This window comes from Prionailurus viverrinus, chromosome D2, assembly GCF_022837055.1.
Source record: "Prionailurus viverrinus isolate Anna chromosome D2, UM_Priviv_1.0, whole genome shotgun sequence".
NCBI classification, from domain to species: Eukaryota; Metazoa; Chordata; class Mammalia; order Carnivora; family Felidae; genus Prionailurus; species Prionailurus viverrinus.
In genome coordinates, this window is record NC_062571.1 from 85,153,922 (window position 1) to 85,172,968 (window position 19,047).

At 44.2% G+C, this 19,047-nt stretch overlaps 1 protein-coding gene across 4 annotated transcripts in view; it reads left to right on the forward strand.

Annotated features, from left to right (window-relative positions):
• The window catches only part of MGMT (O-6-methylguanine-DNA methyltransferase), a 366,049-nt gene that overhangs the window by 8,285 nt on the left and 338,717 nt on the right, over positions 1-19,047 (forward strand). The gene's annotated exons all lie outside the window — the stretch shown is intronic.

Here is a 19,047-nt window from a genome sequence, read left to right on the forward strand (position 1 = left end):
GGGGCGTCGCCCGAATCCTCTCCTGTGTTTGCAGCCACTCTCCTTAGTAAGGCTTTTCACTCTCAGTGGAAGTTCCTGGAATAATGGGCAAAGGGAAGAAATGATGTATTTTCAAAAGTTACTGAGTTTAGGTACCTATCCCCAGAAAAGCCCATGTGTGCTATTCTTTATTGTGCAGAAAGATTTGTTTCTGTCACCATTGTGTTATCATCAGATTAAGCTGTCGAGTCAGATGGATGCGGTGCATTCTGCCAGCATGTTTGCTGATCACCACCTTCTGCACCCACCCCGGCCCATCCGTCTCTGGCGCTGGCGGGGTCCGGCCCCCACTGGGTCAACAGGGAGTTTGGGGCGGGGGCGCTCCTCTCACGCTGCTTTTGGAATTTGTTCCAAGAACAGCCAGACCAAGTACGTAGGTTCTAAAATTGAATTAGTGTTCTTAATATTCAGCATTATCCATCATTCTGGCTACAATCAGCCACCGTAAAGGTGTTCTGCCCACCAGCAGGGCAGGCTCTGGGAGACCTCTCTGTCCTGTCATGGGTGACTAGTGGTTTACTGGGACACACACTTTCACTGCTAAACCCACAAGGTCTCGGGTGAGCTGGGCGGGGGAGGTGGTCACCTGTGCAGGGTCCTCCGTGACATCCTGCCTGTTGCTCTCCTACTATTTGAATTCACATGGGTTTTGACCTATTATCATTACTTTAGTTTCTTTTCCTACAAAAGTATGGGCTTTAAAAACTTCCTTTTACCTTCTGTCTCGCTCTCTCTTTAAATTTGTTTATTTTTGCCCTGAGTGTAATTAGAACATTTCCTTCTGGACTGAGATCATCACTGCTGTTCTTGTGGTGTTGTCTGGACCGTTTGTCACTCTGGGAAAACCTCCAGATGTTCTGGTTCTGATTTCCTCGGTGATTCTGCCTCCCTGTATGATGAGGTTTCTTGCTAAGAAGCCTTCTTGGAGCCAGAGGTGTTTCTTTCCTAGTCGCTGCGCATCATGACAATTAAGACAGGACGGATTCTTGGATGGGTTACTTAAATATTCTTTTGTATCGGCCAGAAACAAGTGTTTGTAGTAGTTCTGGTGTTGGAAGCAGCCATTTGTGGTGCTTCAGTTGTGCCCTGGCATTGATGTGGAAAATCCCAGTTACTCGTTGAAAAGCCAGATCTTGGCTGCACGTGTTTGTGATGTTTTGATTGTGGGGTGCTTGCTATTGAGAAGGACTGGCTCCAGGCTGCCCGGAGTTTACTTGGACCGGATGGTCATCTTTGGGCAGCCAGGTGAGTATTGGCCCCTCTGTGCAGCTCTCAGACTTGAAGCTGCCTCCTGGGGTTCAGAGCGAAGTACACGTGGGCTCTGGGTTTAGATGATGAGGATTTTCAAGTCTCCTGCACCACTGAGGAAGAAGCTGCCTGGCTCCAATCTCTGTGAGCTCAGTTGCTTGGCCTCCCAAGCCCCACACAGTCCCCTGCCTCTATCCCCCAGGGTCCCGGGGAGGCTTCCTGGGAGTACCTTACCCCACACGGAATGGGGCCGGCTGCCTGACACAGGGCACTGCTCAGGGTGGCCCCAGACAGCGGAAGCCTGGCACTCGGGCACAAGACCAGGGAGAGTCAGTGCTGATGGCCTCTTCCTCCTCCTGTTGAAGGCGGGGGTTGAAAAATGCTCCAAGGTAACCCCTCCTGCCCACCCAGGTCCCAAATGGAATGAGCCTGTGAGACTCCTCTTGAAGCCCCTTTCAGCGCAAAGGCCATGGACTTCTGTTCTGGCATGTTCTCTAGAAGCCTGCGCAACAAGGCTTTGCTCTGAGCGTGGATGGGTAGGAGACCCCGTTCCCCTCTTCCCAGACCCCTCCTCTGCTCTGTCTGGGGAGCCTCTTCTGACCCAGCCCCAACGCAGCCATTCCGATGCCCTTCCTTCCCTAGGCCCACACACTCACACTCAGGTGTCTGCTTTGCTGGTGTGGGTTTCATCTCTCGATGCTGGAATTCTGTGTGAGGAACTCTCTGAGGCTGGGGTGGGCTTCTGCCTGATGGGAGGGCCAGCCAAGGGTTAAGTGTGTCCTCCTAAGACTCCTGTGTAGAAGCCCTAACCCCCAAGGTGGCTGTTGGGAGAGGGGCCTTTAGAAGGTAATTAAGATTAAATGAGGTCATAAGGTGGGGCCCTCATCCAGCCAGATGGGTGGCCTTATAAAAGGGACGGATCTCTCTCTCCCTGCTCCTTCCTCCTCTCTCCCCTCCCCTCCCCTCCCCTCCCCTCCCCTCCCCTCCCCTCATCCACAACCCCCCCCGCCCCCCCCCCCCCCCCCCCCGATCGAGGGCGTGAGGATAAGGCAGCTGTCTGCAAGCCAGGAGGAGAGCCCTCACCAGACATAAGATCAGCCAGAACCTTCATCTTGGACTTTACACCTCCAGAACTGTGAAAAAATAAATTTCTGCGTAAGCCATGTGGTCTGTAGATTTCTCTTGTGGCAACTGAGCTGACTAATACACAGGTGAAGCACAGACCAGTTACCTGAGAAGCACAAGTCTCATTTGGGGCTTGTGTATGAAGTTGGAATTTGGGGATGAGGGTACTTTATAGTCAGGCAGCGCTCAGAAGTCCTGTAGGATGGTTCTCAGGTTTAGCTCCTGGCATTCCGCAAGGTGTGAGTGTACATAGGGGTGACAGAAAATAGAATGAACAGAAACCCATGTCTCCTTACCAGGGGCCCCAAAGGTTGCAGGAAGGGGATGTGGCAGGCAAGGCGAGAGATGCCCAAAAGGCCGGGGGACTGTTGGCAGGCCTGGTGACGTTGTGGCACTGGGTGGACCTGTTCTGGGAGGCTGTCCGGGCTCCAGGCTCCAGGCTCTAGGCTCTGGGGCAGGAGGGAGAGGTGGGGAGGAGTGTGTGCTGTGCTACGGGACCGGGATTCTTAAGCATGAGGAGGGTTGGGGAACTAGTCTAGAGCTGCTGGTGGGGATTTTGTGTTGGTCGTTTGGTTTTTCTCTTGACGTTGCCCAGTTCAGTCTCTAATCCTGCCTGGATCGAGGAGCAGCTGGGGCCATCCTGTTTGACACCAGCTAGAATTCTAAGAACCGTGCAGTTTGTTACTTTTCAAGCTAAGCTGTCTTTCAGGAGTTCTGGAGGTCTCTGCTGGGTTGGGAACCTCGCAAGATAATTCTCACTAGAGGCTGCTGGCCTACACTTCCATCACATTGGCCTGTGTTACACCTGTGGCCGCTGATGGGGGGACATAAAAAGGTAGGAGGAGATTGTTAAATTTACTTCTGCCCAAGCAGCAGTTCGTGTTACGGGGTGTAGATCTGCAGAATGCATCAGATGTGCAGGGATTTTTGGGCTTATTGCAAAGAAAATTCAAGTTGTGAACTTTTACCCAATGCATCTTGGCCATTGCTGAGCTGTGGCCCAGGCTCCCTCTGTGCTTTTGCCGTGCGGGCCAGCACTGTGCCCCCAGGATCCCCCTTGGCAGGGAGAGACCGCTGCGGTCAGTGTGGGAGAAGCTAGACTCCCCGATGAGGGAGTGTGCTATGCTTGGCATCACGGTGTTAATATTTAAAACGTGGGTTTGAATTCTCAGTTATGTTTTATTTATTTATTTATTAGCACAGCGATGTTTGTTGTTTAATTCCATAGTGAGAGTCTCTAAGAATATGATTAACCTTGAGGGCCATCTTATAATGTAATTATTAATGATTGATTCTGTTTATCCTTGAAATCAATAAGAGAGGCCTAATGGTGTGGCATGTAGTTGGGCTCGATTTCTTGCATTTCGTAAACATGATTCTGTGACAATAGTAGTATGGGTTTATTACCCAGAGCGGGTTTGATGAATCTGAAGTGTGTGATTAGTTTTATATAATGATTGTGATATGTAGTGTTCCTTATATGACTTATGTTAATATGGCAAGCAGTGTTAACGTGTCCTGCCACGAATAGTCAGGGTGGGGATGTATAGTAATTGATCTTCCTGGGAGTGCTGTAATGTAAAAACAATTCAGGCTGTTTGAAGTATATTTTACAAGTGTGCATTGGGCCTTTGGGATGTTATATTGAAAAACCCAATTGTACAGTTACCATGGGAACCCAATTAGAATAGATTGCTTGATTTTTTTTTTTTTCGGTCTTTCATCTTGACCAAAAATCTAATGTATTTTAAATGTTTTCATATGGAATTGTATTCATGCACTGACTTGCTACAGTACCAAAGGATTCTTTTTTTTTTTTTTTTTTTTTGTCTTTTCGTTTCCAACCCTAAGCTGAAATAATGATATATTCTCTCTAGTGGAGCTTTATAAGGAAGTCTCCTAGAGAGATTTAATCAAATTTTTATGGAAAAGTTTGTCCAGGTGGTGGTAGAGGTGGAGGTGGTAGAAATCATTTAAAAAGATAGGAAAATGGGTATTTTCATATGATTCTCCTCTGCTTGTGCTCTGCATGTCAGAGAACACAGAGGTGTTCCCCTGATTTTCCTCCTGTTTGCAGATGGGGGAATTAGGTCCCGAAAGGCATCTGGGTTGCCTGAGGTAGAGATGGAGGGTTGGTCAGGGCCCGGCAGAGTCCAGCCCTGGAGTGGGCCCCACAGGTTTGGTTTCAGACTTTTTGTGCTCTGAAAACTTACTGGAGATCCCAAATAACTTATATGAGTCATATATCAACATTTACCGTGTTAGAAGTTAACATTGAGAAACTTAAAAATATTAATTCATTTAAGCTGCGATAAACTGATTACACTTTAATGTAAATAACACATTTTAAACTGAAAAGTAACTATTTTCTGTAAAAAGATAATTAGTGAAATGAGTGGTATTGGCTTACTTTTTTTTTCCTGTATCTTTTTTTAAATGTTTTTTTAATGTTTATTTTTGAGAGAGAGAGAGACTGAGTATGAGTGGTGGAGGGGCAGAGAGCAAGAGAGGGAGGCACAGGATCCGAAGCAGGCTCCAGGCTCTGAGCTGTCAGCACAGAGCCTGACTGGGGGCTTGAACTTACAAACCGTGAGATCATGACCTGAGCTGAAGTCCAACACTCAACCGACTGAGGCACCCGGGTGCCCCCTTCTGCGTCTTTTAAATGACTGGGTTAGTGGAAGGCAGCTAGATCTCACATGTGCCTCCTGCATTCCATCTGTGGTGATATGTTTTGGTTGAAGTATCTTGAGAGAATCTGGCTTCATCCAAATAAGTAACTGGTAAGGGAGAAGCATTTTAATAGCTTTTCCAGATAATCGTGGATATTCTCTGAGATGGCATCAGAACTCGGCAAGTGTTCGTTTCTTGAAGGTTCTTTGCTGTGTGGAATCTGAGCCCTTAGCGAGCTTTTTGTAGTCCCTTAAGTGAAAATTGACACGTGTGTCTTGCACCTTGGATGATTTTGTAACGTCATTCACTGGTCTTTTGGAAAATACCTGTTTGCTGACTTACACGCGTCTTCCAAATATTGACATGTTTCATCGTGCAGTATTAAAACCCGGGCTTGTTAATATCACTGCCTTTCAACTTAGAGCAGCCTTAGAATCGGGGACCACGGGTGGGGGATACAAATTTTCCAGAGTTGTAATTATCACTTAAAGCTCTCAATTTGTCATTTATCATTGGCATCAAGTAGTGTTGCTTTGTTTATTTTTGAGGAAATGTCTGCCGGATACCCAAGTCTGAGTAACCGTAGTTTGTTACTCATCTCTACACGTAAAGCTTTTGTTTCATGGAAAAGTCAGCCGGCTCTTCGGAAGAACTCGGGCAGCCAGGCGGGTGCTCTCCTGCAAACAGCCTCCGTTGCCTCCAGCGTGCTCCCCTCTGGGCACAGAGTATTGACAACGGTTGGAGGATTGAATAAAGATCACAAGCTTGATTGCTTCATCTGGGCATTCTCACAGGAATGGCTTTTTCCCCCCTTGACCTTGGGTTTGTGGAGCGGTAGGTGGGAGGATTCCCTCCAGATTTGGTGCCAGCTTGTTTTACATCACGGTTATTCACCACGAAGAGTCATCTTCGCCGGGCACTTTTGTAGGAGCTTCTTGTTAGACTGGAGAAACTTTTCCTTTGTGCTGTTAATGCAGTGAATTACAGTGCTGGATTTTCATCTGTCAAACCAACTTTGCATTCCTGGATAATCCCCGCTGGGCTTGGTGTATTAATATTTTCATAGCTTGAGGATTTGTGTGTCTGTGTTTATGAGGGATACTGACCTGAAGCTTTCTTCTCTTGGAGTGTCTTTCTAGTTTGGAATTAGGGCAAAATCTGTGACTCATGAGATGGGGCCTCTTTTGTTGGAATAGTTTGTGTGCTATTAATATCACCGCTTCTTTAAATGTTTGTAGGGATTTACGGATGAAGCCATGTTGGTGTGGGGTTTTCTTTGTGGAAGGATAGAAACTATACATTCAGTTTCTTTAGTAGGCAGTGTTATTCAAGTCATTTATTTCTTCCTGAGTTACTTTCTGGTAATTTGTTTTTCAGGGAATTGGCCGTTTCATCTAACAATTTATTGGCCCAGAGTTATTTTAATATTGTCTTACTGTCCTTTGAATGTCTGGTCCTTGCTTTTATTACTGATACTGGTTATTTGTGTTTTCTCTCTCTCTCTCTCTCTCTCTCTCTCTCTCTCTTTTTCTGATTGTTCTGGTTAGAGGTTTGTCAGTTTCAGAGAACCAGCTTTTGTTGTAATTGATTTTCTCTTTTGTCTTCTGTTGGTTTCTTCTCTTTATTATTGCCTTCTTCTGCTTACTTCCGGTTTAGTTTACTTTCTGTTTATAGTTTGCTAAGGTGGAAGCTTAGATCACTGAGTTGAGCCCTTGGTCTCTTCTCATGTTAACACTCAATGCTAAGCTTTCCCTGGAAGGCAGGAAGCACTGCATCCCACAGATGGCTGTGTTGCCTTCTTATTTTCACTTAGTGCAGTGTTTTCCACTTTCCTTTGTGATCCCTTCTTTAATGCATGGGTTATTTATTTATTTTTTATTTTTTTTAAGGTTTATTTATTTTTGAGACAGAGAGAGACAGAGCATGAATGGAGGAGGGTCAGAGAGAGAGGGAGACACAGAATCTGATATAGGCTCTAGGCTCTGAGCTGTCGGCACAGAGCCCGATGCAGGGCTCAAACTCATGAACTGCGAGATCATGACCTGAGCCAAAGTCGGACGCTTAACGGACTGAGCTACCCAGGCACCCCTAATGCATGGGTTATTTAGAAATATGTTGTTTCTCTTCTAAATAGTGGGGGATTTTCCTGATGTCTCTCTTATTGATCTTTCATTTAATTACCTTGTGGTCAGAGGACATTTTTTTTTTTTTTTTTTATGATTTCAGTCCTAAATTTATTGAGAATTGCTTTATGGCCCAGAACACGATCTGTCTTGGTGAATGTTTGTATGCACTTGAAAGGAGTGTATAGTCTGGTTTTTGGGGAGAGTGCTCTTTCCATTGTCAGTTGGGTCACATTTATTGATTGTGTAGTTCAGGTCTTCTGTCTCCTTGCTGCTTTTCTTGTGTCCCTGTTCTTTAAATTATTTGTGATAGCTCGAGATTTGTTTCCCCTTCGATTCTCAGCTCTTGCTTCATTTGCTTTGAACTTGTTCTTAGGTACATGCATATGTAGAATTTTTTTTTTTAATGTTTATTTTGAGAAGGGGGAGGGGCAAAGAGCATCCCAAGTGGGGCTCGAACTCATGAATCGTGAGATCATGTCCTGAGTCTAAACCAAGAGTTGCTTAACCAACTGAGCCACCGAGGCATCCCAGTATTTAGAATTTTGAATTGTTACATCCTCATGGTGAATTAACCCTTTTATCCTTATGAAATGGCTGCCTTTTGCCTTAATAATATTTCTTGTTTTCAAATCTTGTTTGATGCTAAGATGACCACTCCAGGTTTCTTTTCGTTAGCATTTCTGTGGAAAATGCTTTTCCACCCATTTACATTTTACCTATTTTGTCATTGTATTTCACATGTGTTTCTTGTAGGCGGCATACAGTTGGGTCTCGTTTTTAAAAACTCTCATCTGATAACATCTTTTTAGAAATTGTAGTATTGAGAGCATGTGCATTTATGTGATCGTCAGTCTGGTGGGGTTTAAGCATGCCGTCTTGCTGTTTGCTTTGTCCCATTTCATCTTTTGCCTCCTCATTTTCCTACCTGCTTTTGGATTGTTTAAATGTATATTTTTAATGATTTTAGCTTAATTTTTCCCTGTACTGTTGGTTGATCAGCTCTCTCTGTTCTTCGTCTCTTCTTAGTGGGGACTCTAGGGTGTTGTGTGCGTATCTAGTCTCCCGTCATCTGCATTCGGCGTCCTGCAGTGTGAACTCTGTACAAGAGGAGCTTCGGCCTCTCCCAGCCGTGTTCCTGTTGTACTCATTCAGTACATCGTACGTCTGCATATGGTGCAAACTCCAGAATATGTTGTTATTTTTGCTTTAGGTGGCGAGTTATCTTTTGAAGAGATTAAAACTAGAACCCCCCTCCTCCCAGCTTTTATATTTTTTTTTTTTTTTTTTAAATTTTTTTTTTTTCAACGTTTATTTATTTTTGGGACAGAGAGAGACAGAGCATGAACAGGGGAGGGGCAGAGAGAGAGGGAGACACAGAATCGGAAACAGGCTCCAGGCTCTGAGCCATCAGCCCAGAGCCTGACACGGGGCTCGAACTCACGGACCGCGAGATCGTGACCTGGCTGAAGTCGGACGCTTAACCGACTGCGCCACCCAGGCGCCCCCCAGCTTTTATATTTATTTGCATATTTTCAGTTTCTCGTGCTCTTCATTCTTTTGTGCGAATCCAGATTTCTGTCTGGTGCCAAGAACCTCGCATCAGTGTTTCCTCAGATGTAGGTCTGCTGGTAAATGGGTTGTCTTCCTTTTCTTCTTCTTTTGAAAAAGTCTTTGTTTTTGCTTTTATTCTCGAAAGATATCTTGCTGCGTAGAAAATTCTAGATTGACCATTTTTTTCCCCTTTTCTTGCTTTAAGTGTGGTGTTCCCTTGTGTCCTGCCTGACGTGGCTCCTGATGACCAGCGTGCTGTCATGCTTACTGTTTTCCTCTGCCCTGTTTCCCCTTTCTGGCCACTTTTAAGGTTTTTCCTTATCACTTGTTTTCAGCAATTTGATTGTGATGTGCCTTGGTTTAGTTCTCTTTAGGTGTCTAATGTTTTGGTTTCAGTGAGTTTCTTGCATCTGTGAGTACGGGTTTTTCATGAGATTTGAAGAAATAGTTAATATCTTTTTTTTTTTTTTTTTTTTTTTTTTTTTTTTATTTTTGGGACAGAGAGAGACAGAGCATGAACGGGGGAGGGGCAGAGAGAGAGGGAGACACAGAATCGGAAACAGGCTCCGGGCCCCGAGCCATCAGCCCAGAGCCCGACGCGGGGCTCGAACTCGCGGACCGCGAGATCGTGACCTGGCTGAAGTCGGACGCTCAACCGACTGCGCCACCCAGGCGCCCCAGTTAATATCTTTTCAAATATTTTTCTGCCTTTTTCCTTTTCCTCAGGTGGCTCTGATGTGTGTCAGATTGGTTAATACATCCCACATCTTATACATGTTCTGTTCATTTCCTTCTGTCTTTTTTTTTTTTTTTCTCTGCCTGGATAGTTTAAAACCTATTTTGTCTTCATTGTCACTGCTTTTTCCCTTCTGCCATATCTAATCTGTGAGTCACACCAGGTGTATTTCTAATTTTAGATACTGTATTTTACACCTACGTTTCATTGGGGTCTCTTTTATATCTTCTCTTAACAGGTCTTGTTTTCCTTTGACTTGAACATATGGGACATATTTACAATAACTGTTCCAACCCAGGCAGGCTGGCTCCAGAGCCTGTGACCTTTAGTGCACGGATTTTGTGACAGCTATTTTGCCTTTTGTCAGAAGGCTTTTCTGTTTGTTTTCTATTTCTTGACCGTATTTGGGTAGTTGTGGTTGCCAGAGAACCAGGCACTAAGAAAGTTAAGTATTCCAGGAAACGTAGGCTAAGGATAGCTTGTGCAAGCACACATGAAGTCTGTCATTGAGCTTACAGACAGCCATGGTGAAAAGGGAAGTAGTTGCTCCCCAGTACTCATAGTACAGTTAGTGCATGAATAGCATCCATCCAGGAAAGAGAAACCTTTTCCTGTAGGAGGAATTTGTCCTAAAGTTTTGTTTTATTTTTTTTTTTAACGTTAGTTATTTTTGAGAGAGAGAGTGTGTGAGCGAGTCGGGGAGGGGCAGAGACAGAGGGAGACATGGAATCCCAAGCAGGCTCCAGGCTCTGAGCTGTCAGCACAGAGCCCGAACGGGGCTCGAACTCGCAAACCACGAGATCATGACCTGAGCTGAAGTTGGATGCTTAAGTGACTGAGCCACCCAGGCTCCCCTGTCCTAAAGTTTTAAATAAGGGATAGTAAGCAATTTAATGTTGGCTTTTTTAAATGGCCAAATACAGGAATGGTTTTTGTATGATTTTTTTCCCCCTATTTTCTTGTGGATCCTTAATTTAAACCGAGGGTATCCTGTTGCTTAGGGAGCTCAGGTAGGTAGTGTTCCAGTGGTCTTCATTGATTGCAGTGGCGATGTAAGAGGGTCAGGAGAGAGGGCCTTCTCAGGAGGCGTCTGTCACCCAGGAGTCTGTTGGAAGTCAGCGGACGAGTGTTGGGGGAGGGCATCCCTCCTGCTCTGCTCTGCTGGTTCCCGTGCTTTCTGACCTCTGGCACATGCGGCCCCTGAGAGGCACTAGCAGGAGACTGAAGGCCAGGACTCTGGCTGAGAGCTGTGGGCTTGGCTGGTCCTTGTCTGACCTTGAACAGAGCACTTGAACTTCCTGTGCTTCAGCTGCCCATCTAGCCCTTTGCGCCACCCACCTCCCGTGCTTCTCACTCCTGATGGCCCTGCCTCCTGGGCTTTGGTAACCCCTTTGGACCTCAAGGTGGACCGGCGGTGTTCTGAGTTGGCTCACCCGCTCTGGTGAGCTTCTTGACTCTCCTGTGTCCTGTGTGTCTGCCTCTGTTTCCTGTGTTTAAAGGGGTTGCAGTGTTTCTGCGTACTCTGGGTCCAGTTAGCGGCAAGAGTGATGTATAGGTGAGCCAGAGGTAGCAGGTACTGGGTAAAGCTAGTAGAAGCGGGTTGACTCTGTTAAGAGATGTCAAGAACTCTGTTTGCATTTTTACTCCAGAGGAGGACCACTTCAGCTCCATACTGAGAGAACCAGAATCGGGAAGTCAGAGGAAATCATGGGCCCCTTGAACTCGGATTATTTTCCCCTTGTCACTGTTGCAGTTTTTAATGCGTGGCACTTCTAGAAACGTGCTCTGCTGAAGGCTGTCATTTTGGTGTTTTCACGCTGTTGAAGATGAGACTAGACAGAAGAGTGCGTTCCTTCCTGCCAGAATTCACACACCACTGCTGTTAATACCCTGCCAGCCCAGACCTTCATCAATTAAATTTAATAGTGGTGATAACATTAACCCCCTGCATCGCTGTCTACCTGACTGTCTAGAGAGCTCTTCACAGCTCTGCATTTGAAAAACGAATAGACAGAGGCTGTCTTTTGTCCCAGGTTTCTCGGGTGGCAGTGCGAACGCTCAGCACATAGGCAGAGCTGGCCTGGTGGTTTGGACTGTGCTGCTCCCACAGCCACGTGCACGCCCGACAGAATAAAGGTGCGCCCTGTGAGGGACACGCAGGTTGTGTGGAGGATTTGCCCGTGCCCTCACTGTCGTCCACCCGAGTGCGAGAACCGTGGATGGCTGTTATTGCGTGGTGCTTGCCAAAATCTTCCTGAAACGCGCACTTTGCCTCCTGCCATATGTGATGACCAAGTCACTTCAGCGCTGCCACATCTCTGGAGTTGCTAGGGAAGTGAAGGGGGAAGTGTGTTCACTTAGGAAGTTTGGATGAAGTGCAGACTTCGCAAACGTGGACCAACCTGGTGTGCTGGTGTGCGAGGGAAACTGGCCGGAGTTTCATCCGAAATGATGAAGTTTTGAGAGTTTGTCTCGACATGGTATTTGCCCTTTAGTACAAGCACTCTTTGTTATTTTCTGACCACCAGATGTACGCCTTCAGGTTTTGTCAGTTGCCCAGGTTACAGAATTTCGGCTTCAGTGTTCTTTTTTGTAGTAATTTGATTGGTGGTTTTCTTTTTTTTTTTTTAATTTTTTTTTTTCAACGTTTATTTATTTTTGGGACAGAGAGAGACAGAGCATGAACGGGGGAGGGGCAGAGAGAGAGGGAGACACAGAATCGGAAGCAGGCTCCAGGCTCTGAGCCATCAGCCCAGAGCCCGACGCGGGGCTCGAACTCCCGGACCGCGAGATCGTGACCTGGCTGAAGTCGGACGCTTAACCGACTGCGCCACCCAGGCGCCCCTGATTGGTGGTTTTCTGATGCAGTTTTTTCTCCTTTTTCTTTCTCCTTTCCCACCCTCCCTCCCTTTCTCTTTCTTTCCTTCTTCTTTCCTTTTAAAATTATGTGTTGTTGTGGGAGCCTGGGTGGCTCAGTTGGTTAAGCGTCTGACTCTTGACTTTGGCTCAGGTGACGATCTCACGGTTTGTGGGGTTGAGCCCCAGAGCCTGCTTGGGATTTTGTCTCTTTCTCTCTCTCTCTCTGCCTCTCCCCCACTTTCTCTCTATTTCTCTCTCAAAAGAAATAAAAGTAAACTTTAAAAATAAAATAGGGATGCCTGGCTGGCTCAGACGGTTGAGCATCTGACTTCAGCTCAGGTTATGGTCTCATTCATGGTTTGTGAGTTCGAGCCCCGCATCAGGCTCTGTGCCGACAGCTTGGAGCCTGGAGCCTGCTTCCGATTCTGTGTCTCCCTCTCTCTCTGCCCCTCCCTGCTCGTTCTCTGTCTCTCTGTCTCTCAGAAATAAACATTGAAAAAAAATTTTTTTTAATAGAATAAAAATTAAAATTAAAAAAATAAAAATTTTGTGTTGATACCGACTAAAGAGTGCATGAGATGTATGTAAGGCATGAAGCACAGATAATGATCTGGGCACCCACCAACTTACTGCTGATTTAAGCATCTCCAGTCTTGGGGAAGTGATCTGTGCGCCTCTTCTCCTTCCTGCCCCCCGCCCTCCCCTCTCTCCCTACCTCATGGTTATGGCTGTTCTGAAGTTTGTGTTTATTATTGTCTTGCTTTTTAAATTATGTATAGTTTCACCATCTGCCCAGCTACTTTTCAGCAAGATCTCATTTAGCGTGGCTTGCTTGACTTTTATAAAGAGTATATTATGCTGTCCAAGTGTTCCAAGGCTTGCTTTTGCTTCTGCTTGGAATTCCTTTTCCCGAGTTCCGCCCGAGTTGTGCTTGGCTGTGGTGTGTGGTCTGTACATCACAGCACATCGTTGTACAACTATGCCGCTGTTTCCTTATGTACTTTTCTATTCTCTCGTCCCTGGGCATTTGAATTGTTCCCAGGTTTTGTCTGCCACCCACCACAGCTATGATCACTCTTGTTTGCTGCTTCCACTGCACATTTATAACCATTTCTCCTTGCTGTACACTCAGGGGTACAATTATTGCACTGTCAATGTTCAATGTTACAAGACAATAGCTGTTTTGTAAAAATGGTTGAAGCAGATTAGACTCCTATCAGTTGGTGCTCATCCTTACCAAAACTTGGAAGTTACTTATTCATTGTTAACCTACTGGGTAGAAGATAATTATCTCATTGTGATCTTAATTTACATTTTTCTGATTACCAGTGAGTTTGAGCATCTTTTTGCTTGGCCGTTCATGACTCCTTTTGTGCAAAATGCCTGTTTGTAGCCTTTTTGCCTGTGTTTCTATTGAAATATCCTTTTCTTAGTGATTTACAGGAGAATTTTTATCCTCCCAATTCTAGTCCTTTATCAGTTACCCGGGCTGCAATCATCTTCCCCCAGCTTGTGGTTTACCTTTTCATTTTCTTTATACTGCCTTTCTGTGGACAAGGGTTCTTAATTTTCATGTAGTCGAACATAATTGAATTTGTGATTCTTTTCCTTTATAGTTCAATTTCTGTACTAATACCACATTGTATTAATTACTGTAGCTTTAGGCTACCTCTTAACATTGGTGGCATAAGCCTTTCCATCTTGCTTGTCCATACAGATTTCAGGATCAGCTCGGCGGATTCTTAGGAGAAAGCCTTTGGTGTTTTGGTTGGAAGTGCTTGCATCTATAATTAATTAATTAATGTGAGGAGAATAACATCTTTAGGATGTGAATCTTCCTCTTTAGGAATATGCTGTCTTTCTCTATATATATTTAGGTCTTTTTTAGTGCCTGCCCACTTTTAATAGTTTTTTTTTTATGAAGAACTTGCCCATCTTTTGTGATATTTTCCCCAGGCCTCTAGTGTTTTTGTTGCCGTTATATGTGGTATCTTTTTCTTTTTTCTTTTTTCTTTTTTGGTAATCCTTTGTGTGTGATTCGTACCTGGAAATGCTATGTTGATTGTTGTGTGCTCATCTTACATCTGGTTTCCTTGCTAAATTCCTCTCTTTAATTTTAATATGCTCTATGTATATTTTTGGATTTTCTACAGGAACAATTGATCATACTACTGATGAATGATAGTTGGCTTCTTCCTTTCCACTCTGTTAATCATTTCCTTCTTTGACTTGCCATGGTGCTCTAGCTAAGACCTCCACGACCATGCTAAGATATGATCATAATTGATATAGTTAACCTTGTTACTTATTTTAGAGAGAAAGCTGTTAATTTTTCACCACCAAAAATGAAGCTTGTGATAGGCTTTTGGTAAAAAGGAAGCTTCCTTTTCTGGTTGTTTGAGAAATTTTTAAAAATGATTAATAGGCTCTGAATTTTGCTGAATTATTTTTCCACATCTATTGAAGTGATTGTGTGATTCCCACCCCCCATGTCTGTTAACGTGTGCATTTACTTTTGTAGATTTATTTATTTATAATTTTTTTTCATGTTTATTTTTGAGAGAGAAAGAGAGAGAGAGATGGAATGTGAGTAAAGATTGGTACAGAGAGTAAGAGAGACACAGAATCTGAAACAGGCTCCAGTCTCTGAGCTGTCAGTACAGAACCTGATGTGGGGCTCGAACCCATGGACCGTGAGATCATGACCCGAGGCGAAGTCAGACGCTTAACCAGACTGAGCCACTCAGGCGCCCTTACTTTTGTAGATTTATTCATGTTAAATCATTTTTGCATTTCTGGGATGAACTTGTCCACTAAGCATCATCTGGGCTAGGATTATTATTTTTTTGATTAGGATTTTTACATCCGTGTTTATAAATGAGATTACTTTTTTTTTCTTCTTTTTGTTCTTGTTCTTCTTCTAGTATCCTTGTCTGGTTTGGGTTTCAAGGATAAACTGACCCTGTGAATTGGTTGACAATTCTCTATATGATCATTTTATATGATCTTTAAAAATTTGGTACATTTTGCCTTTGTAACCTGGTATTTGTGGGAAGACTTTTAAAACTAGTGATTTGATTGCTTTCATGGTTGTAAGATTATTTTTTTTTAAAGCTCTAGTTAGGTTAATTATATGAAGCCAGGTTTTCAGTTTTTGAGGGAAAATAAATTATTCCTAGTATTCTTGAGTATTTTAAATCTCTTCAGTTATGTTCCCTGTTTTCATTCCTGATGCTGTTTATTTTCACTTGCTCGCTTTTCTACTTACTGTATCTCATGTAGTGTTTGCCTGTCTTTGTAGTCTTTAGGAACCAGATTTTGACTGCGATCCTCTGTATTATGTCTTAGATTTAACAGCTCAGACATTTTTACCCAATATTTTCTAATTGTTCCTTATTCTCTGTCCTCTTTCTGACTTTCAGATTAAAGGCTTACCTTATGCTTTTTACCCTCTTTACTTCGTTGATTTTACATCACATCCCCTGTGTGGCTTCACGGTACTCTAAAAGTTGTCGTGGGTCACGTTTTCACTGTCAGGCCTGTTCAAATGTCTTAATTTTCATTATGATTTCTTTCTTGATGGTGTGTTGTTTGGAAGTATTTTTAAATTTCAAGACATGGAGATTTTTATTTAAGATTTTGTTACTAGCTTTTGTGGTAGGTGAATACTAAGGTGGCCTCCATGGCATTTACCCCCTGGTGTCACCCCTGTGATTGCTGCTTATGTGGAAATGGGGATTTACACTTGCAGATGAGGTTACACATGAGTTGACCTAAAGATCTGGAGAGTGTTGGAGAGGTCCTGACCTGATCACAGGGCTCCATAAAAGCAGTGAGCTCTTCCAGCTGGCGGAAGGAGAGGAGGTCAGGTACACCGACGGGACAGGGTACTCTCTGTGGCTGAGGTGGAGGGGCCCGTGGGACAGGGTGCCCAGGGGTGGCGGTCACTGCCTGCCACCCTGCAAGGAAATGGAACTCCAGTCCTACAACTGAGGGAAGTGGCTTCTGCAGCAGCAGATAGACTTGTGCTGGCAAGTGGGTTCTCCCCAGAGTCTGCAGATAAGGATCCGCCTTGTGGACACCTCGGCAGGGTCTCTGAGACCCTGAGCAGAGGACCCAGGCGGGACCAGTGGCACTTCTGAAGTGAAGGACTGTCAGCAGACAGATGGGGGTTGGTCAGACCACTGGTCGCAGTACATTCTTTTCCCAGCAACAGCAAATCAGTACACTTGTAACTGTACCACGATGGGCGTGTGGGGCCCGCTGATGCTGCTGCTTTTGTTGACTCTTGCATTACACCCTGGTATGTGGAGGCTTTCCGCGTATGGTCCGCGTGTGTCTGTCTTCTCTCAGGATGTGTGCAGAACCCCATGTCATATTTTCTCATTAATACCATCGGTATATTGTCCTTTCTTTTTTCTTGCTCAGTCTGTCCAGTTTATTGATGACTTCTGGTTTTGCTGTTGTCTATTTTGTTCTTCTATTTTATGCTTAATTTTTATTTCAGGGATTTTTGCTCTTTATTTCCTTTCTTTTTTCTTTGTATTTGGTGTGGTGTTTTTATTTTTCAGATTCTTGAGATGGAAGCTTAGGTGATTTTCAGCCTCTCTTCTTTTATGATACACACTTGCAGGGCTATGCATGTCTTCCGAGTACTGCTTTGGTTGCATTCTCTAAATGGTGGTACTCAGTGTTTTCATGTGCACTCAATTCAAAATGTTTTCTGATTCTATTCGGATTTCATGTCTAACCCAGGAGTATTTAGATGTGTGTGTGTGTGTGTGCGCCTTTCCAAACATTTTTTATTGTTTTGTTTTGTTTTTTTTCCGGTTATCTTTTTGTCCGTGATTTTTAGTCTGACTGCACTGCACTCAGTGTACATAGCCTGTGTGACTTCAGTCCTCTGACGTGTGTTGAGACTTGCTTTGGAATCACACGTGAGAAGGGGTCTGCGAGTATGCCTTCTGTGGTTGTCGGGTGTGGTGTTCTATGTGTGACCCTTAACCAGCTACTCAGGAGTGTTCACATCTTTTGGAAGCTTCATGACCCTTTCATCTGCATACTCTATCAGTTACTGAGAGAGAGATGCTTTAAAATCTCAAATTATACTTTTGATTTTCCTGTTTCTTTAGGTCTGTCTTTTCCTTAATATATTTTTAAACTGTAATATTAGGTGGATACAGAACTGACTTGTTGATCATTATGAAATGTACCTTTATATTGCAATGAATACTTCCTGCCTTGGCATCTCCATTGTCTAGAATTTTTTTGTTGTGGTGGTAAGACACATAACATAAAATTTACCATCTTAACCATTTCTTTCTTTTTTTTTTTTTATGTTTAATTTTGGGAGAGAGAGAGAAAATTGCGAGTGGGGGAGGTGCAGAGAGAGAGGGACAGAGGATCCGAAGCAGGATCCATGCTGTCAGCAGAGAGCCAGATGTGGAGCTTGAACTTACAAACTGTGAGATTATGACCTGAGCTGAAGTTGGACACTTAACCGACTTAGCCTCCCATGCATCCCACCATCTCAACCATTTCTTTAAAAAAATTTTTTTAATGTTTATTTTTAGTTTTGAGACAGAGAGAGACAGAGCATGAACGGGGGAGGGTCAGAGAGAGAGAGGAAGACATAGGATCCGAAGCAGGCTCTAGGCTCTGAGCTGTCAGCACAGAACCCGACGCGGGGCTCAAACTCACGAGCTGTGAGATCGTGACCTGAGCCGAAGTCAGAGGCTCAACTGACTGAGCCACCCAGGCGGCCCCCATCTCAACCATTTCTAAGTGAATAGTTCAGTAGTGTTATGTATATTCACATTGTTGTGTAACAGGTGTCCATAACTTTTTCATCTTGCAAAACTGAAACTCTTGTACCCGTGAAACACTCCCCATATCACCCTCTCCCTAGCTCTTGGCAGCATAATTCTACTTAATGTTTCTGTGAATTTGACTACTCTAGGTACCTCATAGAAGTGGAATCACACAGTGTTTGTCTTTTTGTGACTGGCTTATTTTACTTAGCGTGGTGTCCTCATGGTACGTCCATGCTGTCGTCCATCTGTTAGATGTCGTCCATCTGTTAGAGGCTGAATACGATTCCACTGCATGTTGTAACAGGGTTCTCCAGCAGAACAGGGAATTTGTTATGAGGGAAAGATGATATAATATAGAATATAACATAACATACTGTAGTACAGTATATATAATGTGGCATAACATAACATAACATAACATAACATAACATAACATAACATAACATAACATACATCCCTGGAAGACAGTCTGGGAAAGAGCAAATTGTCCCTTCCTTCACCTTGTTTGTTTGTTTGTTTTCTATTCAGACCCTCAGCAGATTAGATGAGACCCACCTGCCTTTGGGGGGGGGGGCAGTCTGCTTTACTCCGTCTATGGATTTAAATGCTAATCTCAGTTACAGACATACCTAGAAATAATGTCTAACCACATGGCTATATACCCATGGCCCAATCAAGTGGACACATAAAATTACATATCGTATACGTATCTACCGCGTTTTCTTTATGCACTCATCCACTGATGAACACTTGGGTGGTTTCCACCTCTTGACTCCTGTGAATGGTGCTGCTGTAGACATGGGGGTGCAAATATCTCTTCAAGTCCCTGCTTTCCCTTATTTCCAAAATATACCCAGATGTGGAATTGCTGGGTCAT